Here is a 12420-nt window from a genome sequence, read left to right on the forward strand (position 1 = left end):
TCATCTACGAATGGTTTAGCGCCAGGTTCCCCGCGAACGTGCGTTCAGTTTGACGGGCGAGAGGGCGGCCCCCTTTCCGGCCGCACCCCGTTTCCCGAGAAGAACGGCTCTACGCACCGGACCCCGGTCCTGACGCCCGGCGAGGGGAGACCCGATTTTTTTAAAAATTTTTGATTATGTGTGTGTGTGTGTGTGTGTGTGTGTGTGTGTGTGTGTGTCTGTGTCTGTGTCTATGTGTGTGTGTGTGGGCTCGCCCACAGGTACGTTCATGAGTGTGCTTTCCCAAGAAGCCAGAAGCCAGAGTGTGATCCCCTGGATGCGATCCCCAGTTGGGAATGCTGGGAACTGAACCCAAATGTTCTGAAGGGGCAGTAGATCTTAATTGCTGAGTCATCTCTCATTGATCATTGATTCATCTCCCTGGCTCCAGGAAGAACCTTCCAGACTGGCAACCTATGAGGCGGCTTCTTGGCACTGACAGAATTTGGAGATGCAGAAAAGAGGATGAGATCACAGAGCAAGTGATTGTTGCATGGAGCTCTGGTTCTCAAGCTCAATCATCCTGGAAGGGTGCAAACATCAGGAGGTGTTGAAAACAGAAGGGTGGAAGGACTGAGTTATGCAAGCCTCAGCCCCTGGCACTAACCTTTGAAAAGTCATAGCCTCTGCTCCAGTGATCTAAAATTTAAGAGGCTAGGAAGGGACCCTATGCCATCCAAGCACACATAAGGTAGGAGGGCTTCAAATTAGCAGAACAACCTCCAGATTAGACTCTGTGTTCGATTGTATCTTCCTAGGCAATAAAACGTGAAGCACATTCTTTGGCAGCGAGGAGAAAGGCAGACTGTGGGCTATTCCTAATTCTTTGGAGTTTTATAGCATGTCAGTTATTATAGCTCTGCTTACCACAGAGCCTGTGTCTCAGGAGCTGGAGCAGGCTGTGGATATGAAAGGAAGTGTGGTCAGATCAGTAAAGCTCATGGTGGAGGGAGCGCTTGGTATCCAGGCTCTTAACTCTTTGGAGATCTGTTCAGCGAACAAATGCACGTCTGACTGACTGGGGTTAGAGCTCAGTTGGTAGAGAGCTCACTCAGTCCTGGCTTCAAGTCCCAGCACTGCACAATGTGGGAGTGGGGATGGTACAGGCCTGTCATTCCAGCCCTTGGAGGGTGGAGGCAAGGTCAAAGTTCAAGGCCATTTTCCTCCTTGCAGCAAGTTGGAGGTCAGCCATAGTTATATTGAGATCCTATTATTATAAACAAACAAACATAGAATACAGTTTGTATCTACATTACATACCAGGACTCCCCTGGGAAACACTCCCTAGACATTAGGGATCTATTTTACATGAAACCTGTTACCCTAGGCTCTCTACTGTTATGGATGCTTTAGTGTGGTCTATGCTGTTCATGTCTAAGGGGTTTGCTACCATTCAAATTTATTATGCTTTCAAAAGTACTTGGTAGATGGGATTGCTTTCAATCTTATAATTTCATAGCTATCTTTTGAATAGAGTTTAGCATATATAAAATGATTATACTATAAATCCTGATGATTATCCCTTCATGATAAACATCTGCTTAGGAGGATCAGTTCTTTTATAGAGTAATGCTAAGTTTTCCATGTCTGAAACACAAGTTCTCAGAAAGAAAGAAAAAAAAGACGGGATTACTGGGTGAGAAAATTTTTGGTGCTAAAACACTGGTGTCCAAACCTGTGTCTTCAGGCTTACCAAAGTGCTGGACTCAAAGATGAAGAACAGTTGGCATGAGAAGTAGAAAGGAACCTTCAGAAGATAGACCTGCGTCATTCAGTCCCATACCTGTTGCTGCTACTGTGAATGGAGCTGATCTCTGACCCTAACCCAGAGGGCTGGATCCCAAGGACTAAGCTGAATAGCAGGAATCATGGTACTGGAATGCTGGCCAGAGGGCCTTTAGCAGGTGAACATTGTTGTAGAACACAGCCCTCTGACCAATAACAGAAACCATCTTTATCAGATCAACCCTGCATTCTCTCAAGAGACCATCAGAAGCAACCTGTGGAATGCTGACCTTCCCTCAGAAAAGGAGTCCCTGGATCCTTGGGAGAGACTCCAGCTTCTCCTTGCAGGCATTTAATTCAATTCTGCCCTGATTGTACTTAGTCTGGGGCTTAGGGATTACTAAAGCACAATGGCTGTGGAGGGGATGTAGTTATATGGGATGTATCAGATGTGCTGAGTGAAGAGTTTCCAGTGTGCCTTCTTAGGGTTCACCCGTGTACCTGCTTGTAACTGTTCACACCCACACTGTAAGGAAATAGTTTGCTTAGTTTGTTTTCTATTGGTAGGATAGACTGCCGTTAACAGAAGTGACTTGGGGTAGAAAGGGTTTATTTCATCTTACAGCTTGTAGTCCATCATGACAGGAAGTCGGGGCGGGAGCTAAAAGCAGGGATCTGGAAGCAGGAACTGAAAAAGAAGCCATGGAAGTATGCCGCTTACTGGCTTGCTCCCATGGGTTGCTCAACCTCCTTTCTTATGCTGTTCAAGAGCATGTGCTTAGGGGAACACTATCCCTGGTGGGCTGGGTTGTCCTCTCTCAATTATCAGTCAAGATAACCCTGCAGATTTGCATATAGTAAATCTGATGGAGGCATTTTCTAAATTGTGGTTCTTTCTGTTTGACTCCAGCTTGTGTCAAGTTGAGAAAAAACTAACCAGGACGTAACCTCAGTAAACTCATTGGTTCTGCTGGATGATCCTCAGTAGAAACATATGTTGGTTTGTCATTGGGGCCTTAGGAGGAGGGAGTAGATGCTGCTTATGTTTCTCCAGAGAGAAACCAAGGCCTATCATTGCATATCTAGCCATAGAGTAAGAAGGAGGAATTTCCAAGATCATAAGACTAAGCTGGCACACTAAGCCTCACAGAAGCAAAAATCTATGTTCTGTGTTTTTCCCCATCAATTCCTTAGAAAGCAGATCCCTTGGGATGATAGAAAGGGAAAGTGGGTTCATTGCTTTTCTGTTGCTATAACCAAACCCCTCACCAAAAACAACTCATGGAAGACAGGGTTTGTTTTAGCTCATAGCTACAGTGGGATATGAGTCTCTCATGGCAGGAAGGCACAGCAGCAAGTGACAGGCACAGATGGAAGAAGATGAGGTTGAAAGATCACATCTTCAACTCCATTCAGAAAGAGGAGAAGAGCAAAAGTGGAAGTGGGGACCATTTATGAACTCTGAAAGCCCACCCCTATTCTATGCTTGATCCAGCAAAGCTATACCTCCTGAACTTCCTCTGACAGCACCAACTGGAGATTTGCTGTTTAAATCCCTGAGCCTATAGGGCAGTGGTTCTCAACCCGTGGGTGGCGATCCCTTGTGGGGAGCCACATGACCTTTTCATACAGATCATATATAAGATACTTACATTATGATTCACTACAGTAGCAAAATTACAGTTATGAATTAGCAGTGAAATACTTTTATGGTTGAGGGTCCCCACAACATGAGGAACTGTATTAAAGGTTCACAGCATCAGGATGGTTGAGAAGCACTGCTCTAGGGGATATTTCTATTTCAAACCACTACAGAAAGGAGGTGTGGCCTGTGTTCTGTCATACTTCACCATGTTAACTATCTGTGAGATAGGCTTTCCATGCACACCTTACACACAAGACTCAGTTGGCTCTGTGAGCTAACATCACTTCAAAGTGGTGCTCGCCCATCTGTAAGCACAGCAGCTTCCCTGCTGTCTGGTTGTCATTCTGTGAATGTTCTATATAAGCCAGACTCTAAGGATCAGGGTCCATATGGAGGTCGTATAACCTACGCTAAAGGAATATGTCTTTTTAGGTTTCAAACTAAGCTGGCTGCACAGTGAACAGTGCACCTTCCTTGGCAAGGGAATAAAAACAAGATGCCTAAATCAGATGGGAGAAGAGACATCCGTATTTGGTCTGTCCATGGGTGGAACATGCCAGAAGCCTACCTGCTCTTGGAGATAGCACTTCAGAGTTCCTCTTAGCATCTTGATAACTACCAAGAAGGATAGTGATACCAAAATGTTACTTCTCCCAGAGAAAAAGCCAGGAGTAGGCCTGGCCTTGCAGCCTGGCCACTCCCACCGACCCCCCTCTTCCTAGCTTGAGCATTAAAGATTTCTCTGTGGAAGCTGGATGGTCAGTCAGTCCACTGAGACTATTCACAGCTGCCTGCCTGAGCTGACTAAAATAGAATGTGATCTCAAATGGGTCTCAGCAACCAGCTTGCTCCATTGTCATAGTCACAAGGTGAAGATGTCCAGGGTTGCTCTGCAAAAAAGGGACCAGCACAGGGCTCTGCCCACATAAGGGAGATATTTGTTTCATCTCCTGCTGTTAAAGTTCTTGGTATAAACTGCTCTGATCACAGATGATTTAACAAAAGCCACATAGGAAAGTAACAAGAGCCAAGGGTACTGAGGTCCCTCCACAGCCCACAGGAGAGACTTTGGGGGTCTAAGTGAGTTTGGGAAGTTTCCACAGAGTCGGCAGATCCCAGACTTGGGTCCCCAGAGGGGTCTGGGCCAGGGACAGTCCAGCCAGAAAGACAGAATTAAAACATGGCAAGGTCTTTGCCAAAGGCACGCTAATAGCTCCCACCTATCACCCAGGGAAGGCAATGTCTGGGAAGAGATAATTGACTTTCCATGGAACAGATGAAGTTTTACATGCCATGCTTCATGAGTGACAGCTTTGCCTTGGGACAGCAGCAGCATGCAGGAGGGAAAGCATGTCCAAACTCTCACCCTATCCTCAGGCCGGGGTCTAACTTAGACCTGCAAGGTTATTTCCATCACTTAGACCCCAACCTCCGTCTGTCTTTGTAGTCATCCCAGAAAACGGAATCGTCCCCACATTCCAGTCCACAAATTGCTATTACTTATATTTTCAGGTTTTTGTAAAAATGTGCTTACAGATTTTGTACCTTTTTATTGCTACCCTAGTAACAGATATGCAAATGTATGCAAGGAGTGACAAGATTTTATCTGGTTTACCTGTAGGTAGACAAAATGGGGGTGGGCACTAATATGCCCTCTGAAGTTAAGAAAGGCAAAGTGGCACACTCATTGTCACAGAGCAAAGCTGGGCTTGACCTCATCCTTTAGTTCTCAAGCTCTGCCTAGACACTGTGCCACAATTCAGCCCACAGGTAAGAAATGCCTCCATACCTGATGCTCAAGGGTCATGTGACAGAGCTACCTGCCCATTATCCTCAGTGTTTGTCATGAGCCTCTCCTGTAATGACACTGCTGCTCACAGAGTCGCAATCAAGTTGTCCCCAAGCATACACACGCACACACCTGTCTTCCTTAGTGGGTCTCTCCTGTCTTTTCCCGAGCTTGGTGAGGCACCAGACCACACTGCCTGTCCTTCCTGTCACCTTCCAGCCTCACAGCTGGGCTCTCAGAGTCACCCAAAGGGACATTTATATCTCTGTTCAGACTTCTGGAACTCCTGAAGCTGGTTCAACCAGTCTGATTTTTCTAACAATAGAGGTTTTGCCTCTGTGTTGCTGTAAGCACCTTATTTGGATAAGGACTTCACGCGGTGTCTTATACATGATCAACAATTAACAACTGAGGATTAGAGGGTATTCCTAGAAAGGACCACACTTGGAACAGGGACACAACACAGGGACACAGTCATAGGAGCACCTAGGAGATGGGTGACAGAACACAGATGAGGATGTCCCTTGAGGCTCCAACACCTCCCAGGGGGCTCCTCTTCCTACCAGTTCACACTGCTCAGCATTCCACATACTGTCTAAAATCCCTCTGTATTACTCAGGGCTCTTTCTGTTCTGAGAGATCAAAGTCCTATTCTAAGGGACTTAATTACAGAAACATATGTTGATTGGCTTTCATGCCTACCTGCCCACTAAGGAGTGCTGACAGGAGAGTCACAGAGAGGCTACCACATGCCTGGCTTCCTGAGGCAAAACCTAGGAGATGCACACAGTCATGGGGGAATGAAGAGGCAGAATAATGGGAGGTGTGGCACTGATTGTTCTGAGCTCTGGCTTTGATGCCATCACAACACATGGGCATGCAGGGCAGCCTACTGCTGTCTCTTTGGGTGGCCCCCCAGTGAGTGTTAAGGACTTTCTATAGGACTTCCCTAGTTAGGGTAAGGAGAGAGGGAAACACTCCCAGCAAAGAGAGGAGGTAAAGTGGTCAAGAATGACCACCCAGAGCAAGTCATTTACAAGAAACCCCTCCTCCATGTGGTTATCATTTCCTTCCTGTTAAGGAATCAAGGAGAGAGCTTCAGGCCCAGGGCTTCCCTGGATAATTTACACTTGGGGCCAGAAATCAGAGAGCTGCTTCCTGCTCCTTCACTGTGATTTGTTGTGACTTCCCCTTTGTCAACATGGGATTTCCCCCATTCAAAAAGGTTGATATAAACCAGCCGCATTTTCTGGAAACCCCCTGGAAACCCAGGACAAGTTGATGAAATCAAAGTTGACAGCCACAGGACCACTGCCGGCATTAGACTTGTGCTTGGCATGGTGTACTGTGGTTCACAGCTGATGGGTTCCTGTTGGCTGTGTGTATAGGAGGGACACATTCACCATCACTGTACATTCAGGCAGTTCTCATCACAACAGATCAGGATGTGCTGGAGGCCCATAGAAACCTTGGGTGTTTTCCTCTGCTTCTCCATCCAACCACTGCACACAGAGGGCTCAAAGCCTGAGTGAATCAGATAAGACCTGGAGAAGATGTTTAGGACATACCACTATCCAGATCAGCTCATGTTTACTGATTGTCTCCTCCAATAACAGTATCATCCACCTCCTACATTAGAATCTTTAAGTGAAGGGCTGGAAAGAAGGCACAGCAGTCAGGAACACTAGCTGTTCTTTCAGAGGACATGGGTTCAATTCCTAACACCTGCATGGCCCCTCACAACCATCTGTAACTCCAGGTCCATGGGATCCTATGCCTTCTTCTGACCCCAGTGGTCAGCAGACACTTGAGTGGAGCAAAGCCATACATGCAAGCAAGACACCCATCCACAAAAAATAAATAAAATCTAAGTAAATTTTTATCCATCAGGTACAGTCTAGAGCAGTCTCTCTCAACCTTCCTAATGCTGCCATCCATAAATATAGTTCATCCCTTAAATACAGTTCTTTAAATGGTGGTGACCTCCAACTATATTTGTTGCTATTTCATAACTAATTTTTTTCTACTGTTGCAAATTGTAGTGCAAATATTTTTGGAGATAGAGGTGTGCCAAATGGGTTACGACCCACAGGTTGAGACCTGCTACTCTAAATAGACACTGCATCTAGTTGCCTGGTTGTCTCCACAGAGACATCCTCTATGTGACCCTGGCAAGTCTCTAACTCTTTCTGATCCCTGGTTCTTCCTTTGGGAGGCTAGAAAACTTGGTTGTACAACACACAGAACTGTGTTGTACCTAAGTAAATGTTCCATAAGGGACTCAGGATTATCTATTATACTGCTACAGAAAGTGATTCGCCTAGAAGCACAGCAGACTGTAGACACAGCATCTTTTCTAAATAGCCCTGGGAAAGCTGCTTCCCTTTGCCACCAGGGCCAGGCTCTTTACCCCCCACCCCCACTCTGGGCCCAGGACCAGGACACAAGATCCTCATGGGGAAGGTCAACTGGGAGCTTTGGGTGTGTTTCCTCTTATTTGCCTAAAGTAGATGGGCTGATGGCTGTTTGGGAAAAAGCAGCTGCATTCTTCATGTGTTTTCCCCATCAGAACATGTCTGTTTCGTTCTCTTTTAAAGGGCACCAATGAGTCACTTAACAGGAACAAAGACGTCTCAGTCTGTGATTTCCCCGACGATTCAGCTTCAACAGTGTGTGTGCATAGAATCTTTTAAGATCTGAAAACATGCCCCAGAGATTCCCACAGGCACCTGAGAGCAGGGGCTGTTCTGACAGGCCATTACAGAGGTGACATCAGAATTCTCAGCATCCTTTACTCACAGATGTTGTCTGGCAGGGAAGCAGTCATAGGCAGCCTGCTTGTTCTGTCAGGGAAGAAAGACAGACACAATGTGTTTCCCCAGGCTAGCTCGCTGGGTAAGACACAATGTGTTAAGCTGGGCAGTGGTGGCACATGCCTTTAATCCCAGCACTTGGGAGGCAGAGGCAGGCTGATTTCTGAGTTCAAGGCCAGCCTGGTCTACAAAGTGAGTTCCAGGACAGCCAGGACTATACAGAGAAACCCTGTCTAGAAAAAAAACCAAAAAAAAAAAAGACACAATGTGTTTCCCCAGGCTAGCTCACTGTTGGAGCATCATGCTCTCAGGATGGTCTCCACTCTTTTGGGGGACAACTCTCCACTCAGTCCCCAGGATTAATAAAGACACCTAAGGCAGATGGGATGAGAGGAGATAGAATAAACTCCAGACTGTTCCCTGGGCCTCTGGGCCTCTGATACCTTCACCCTATGTATCTCAAGCAGGCTTCCAGTTGAGGGTTCCCTGGACACCCGTTCCACACTCCACTCGATTGTGTATCGGCTGGGAGAGCCCAGAGGTCAAGAGCACAAGTTAGATGCTGGTTTTCCTCACTGAACTTGTGATCAGACCCTGTTTCAGGGTTTCAAGAAAAGCACGGTCCCTTATCTGATACTGAAGAAGCCCAGAACAGAGGTTACATGCTGTTCTCAAGAGCATGTTGTCCTGACTGCCTCTACCACCACCACCACCAACAACAACATCGGCAACACCACTAAAACCACCACCACCACCCAATTTCTTCCTCTGTTCTCAGCAATTGGAACTCATTCTCAGCTCCCTAAGATCATGTGTATGCTGGTTACCTTATGTCAACTTGACACAAGGTAGAGTCATCTCGGGGACGGGGTCATACCTCCAATGAGAAAATGCCTCCTTCTGTAAGGCAGTTTCTTAATTAATGATTGATAGAGAAGGGCCCAGCCCATTGTGAGTGGTAGGTTTCCCAGAGCTGGTGGTCTTGGGATCTATAAGAAAGCAGGGTGAGCAAGACATGAGAAACAAACAAGAAAGCAGCATTCTTTTTTTTTTTAATTTTTTTATTAATTAATTAACTTATTTATTTATTATATGTAAGTCCACTGTAGCTGTCTTCAGACACTCCAGAAGGGAGCATCAGATTTCATTACAGGTGGTTGTGAGCCACCATGTGGTTGCTGGAATTTGAACTCAGGACCTTTGGAAGAGTAGTCGGCGCTCTTAACCACTGAACCATCTCACCAGCCCGAAATCAGCATTCTTTCATGGCTGCTGCATCAGGCCGGGCCTCCAGGGTCCAGCTCGGTTTGAGTTCCTGTCCTGACTTCCTCTGATGATGAACTAACTACACGTGCAAGTGTAAGCCAAACAAACCCTTTCCTCCCCAAGTTGCTTTTAGTCATGGTGTCCTAACCAGGACAACCTGTGATCTCACCTCCCTAAAACCATCAGGACATTAACACAAGCGTCTGTGCACGGCTTACTGCACCTTCCATTCTCTGACCCACTTGCTCATTCTTTCACTTACTTACACATTTGTTCACAACACTGAAGAGCACGGTGAGGCCATTGCCTTCCAGACACTGTGTTCGTCCAAGGCAACAGAGCTATGAAATGTCCCTTCTCTGCCTCTTAGAGCTGAGGTGACACATTCTAAGGGACAAACTGTTATTAGTAGGATGGGAGATGGAGGGAGCATGGCAGTAACCAGCAAAAGTGACCTGGATGGAGGCTGAGCCAGGATCCCAGGAATCTCCTAGAGAGTGTCCTGAACTTCTAGGGATGCCCATTTATTCCCTCAGTCTTCCATACCTCATCCAAGGACTAAAGAACTATAATCTGTGTTCTCTATTTGGCACAAGCATCTTCCCTCTTGAATCTTGCTGGCTCTTCCAGCCTCCTTGGCCTTTGCCCTCTCATCCTCACCATGGTCCATGCCCTCTGAGGCTCACCCAGCCTAGTATAGAATTTTTCATTGCTTGCTTCCTTATGTTTCCTTGGTCTCTTGTCTGTCTCCACCAGACTGTGAAATCCCTGGGGGAAGGGACTGTCTCACTGGTGTCTGGATCCTGGGAGCTATACAGCCATTGTAAGGAGAGTTCTGTTCTCAGGAATTACTGACCCAATGGCTAAGTGGTCTTGGGGCAACAAGATTACTCACTGCAGGTTACCCAGTTTGTTCTGGCTAAATCTAATCTTAAAGAGCAAATAATCTGGGGGCTGGTGAAATGGCTCAGTGGGTAAGAGCACCCGACTGCTCTTCCGAAGGTCCGAATTTCAAATCCCAGCAACCACATGGTGGCTCACAACCATCTGTAATGAGATCTGATGCCCTCTTCTGGTGCATCTGAAGACAGCTACAGTGTACTTACATATAATAAATAAATAAATAAATAAATAAATAAATAAATAAATAAATAAATAAATCGTTAAAAAATAAAAGAGCAAATAATCCAGCCGTGGACTCAGATTTTGTTAATGTCCCTGGATCCCTCTTGAGAAAAGCAGTTTGTTGGGGATTTGTTGTTAGGCAAACCAGTGTGATTTTCAAACTATTCAGTAGCCAGGAAGCCTAGGCACAAATATCTCAATGAACAAGTCCTGATGAGAAAGGGACTCCTGGAATCACCTCTATTTGAAGATATATCTGCAGTCCATCCTAGTATGGTGGATTGAAGGAGAGTGGCTCCTGTAGTCTCATATATTTAAATACTGGGACTCCAGTTGATGGAACTGCTTGGGAAGGATTAGGAGGTGTGGATTTGTTGGATGAGGTGTGTTATGGGGGTGGGCTTTAAGCTTCAGAAGTCTCCTGCCATTCCCAGTGTTTCTTCTCTGCCTCTTACTTGCAAAATCAAGATGTGATCTTCCAGCAGCTGTCTCAGTGTCCTGTTGCCATCCCTTTGCTCTACCAGCATAGCTTCTAACCCTAAGCACAGTAATAGAAAGGTAACTAAGGCCCTTTAACAGCCAGCAGTGACATGGCTGCCAGGCCCAATGACTTGCACCTGCAGACTCAACACTTGGGAACCTGAAGCAGAAACATTGTCACAAGTTCAAGGCCAGCCTAGGCTACATGAGGAAGTCCACACTAGCCTAGCCTGGCTGCAGAGTGTGACTACTGTCTCAAGCAAAAAAAAAAAAAAAAAGAAGCCTGGAGAATCTATTGGTATTGATGAGACACTGCACAAATTCTGGGGCCTGTCTGCTTTCATCTCTGCAGAATAGGAGAGCCCAGCGAAAGGATAAAATCTAAAATTAACCAAGGATCCTAGGAATCCCTGCCTACCACATATCCCTGTGCCCTAGAGCAAAACACTTCACATTCTGGTATTTCCCCAGTCTAGGGTATGCTTGTTATGCCAACTACACAGGATGCTGATGCAGGAGGATTGCAAGTTCAAGGCATGTCTAGGCAACATGGTGAGCCTTATTAATCTTATTTATCTCAAGATAAATAAAAATGAGCATGAGGGTATAGCTCAGGGGTAGTGTACTTGCCTAGTGCACATGAGGCCATGTGTTCATTTCCTGATACCACAAAAAGACAAAAAGTGCTTGGATTTCAATTTCCTTTTCTGTAGCATGGATCGAGAGTCCTGTGAAGTAAGAGAAAACATCCATGCAAAGTGCATGTAATGACAACAGCTTGCTGTTCCCTTGGGCTGCTGTGGCAGACAGGCCCTCGTTCCTCTAGCAAATGGCCTGTTCCCCAGGCTACTGTCATTCAGCTCTTGAGAGCCAAGCATGGTGCTCACCAAGGGCCTCTGCTTACTCTGAGCCTCTTTACATCCTCGTGCTTGTGACTCTAAGTCCATGATTTTATTATGCATCTGCAGGCAGTAAACCCGTGGTGTAAATAGAGTTATACAGAAGCAGCACCTTCATCTTAGAGTGGTGGTTCTCAATGCTGCGACCCTTTAATGCAGCACCTCACATTGTGGTGACCCCCCACCAACAAATTACTTTGTTGCTGCTTCATAACTGTGATTTTACTATGTTATGAATCTTTTGGTTTGTTTGGTTTTGTTTTTGGAGACAGGGTTTCTTTGTATAGCCCTGGCTGTCCTGGAACTAACTTTGTAGACCAGGCTGGCCTCGATCTCAGAAATCTGCCTGCCTCTGCCTCCTGAGTGCTGGGATTAAAGGCATGCACCACCATGCCTGCCTTATGTTATGAATCTTGATGCAAGTATCTGATATGCAGGATATGTGATTGGGAGTTATGACCGAGAGTTTGAGAACCACCACCTTAGATGAAAGAACGTGGACAGCTGCCTTTGAGCACTGATCATCCCAGCCACCTCTCCATTCATCTCTCCAGTCATCTCTCCATTCATCTCTCCAGCCATCTCTCCAGCCACCTCTTCAGCCATCTCTGCCTGTTCTTAGACATTTATTTTAACTGT

The 12420-nt window shown here is 46.2% G+C and overlaps 1 long non-coding RNA gene across 1 annotated transcript in view; it reads left to right on the top strand.

The window, feature by feature from the left end:
* Positions 1-610: 610 nt before the first annotated feature.
* LOC147001134 (uncharacterized) overlaps positions 611-12420 on the top strand; it is a 29718-nt gene continuing 17908 nt past the window's right edge. The window contains exons 1-2 of the long non-coding RNA XR_015045105.1: positions 611-730; positions 1727-1943. This is a non-coding gene — a long non-coding RNA (uncharacterized LOC147001134). The remainder of the gene's footprint in view (positions 731-1726; positions 1944-12420) is intronic.

This window comes from Mus caroli, unplaced genomic scaffold (assembly GCF_978045245.1).
Source record: "Mus caroli unplaced genomic scaffold, Mus_caroli_1 scaffold_14, whole genome shotgun sequence".
NCBI classification, from domain to species: Eukaryota; Metazoa; Chordata; class Mammalia; order Rodentia; family Muridae; genus Mus; species Mus caroli.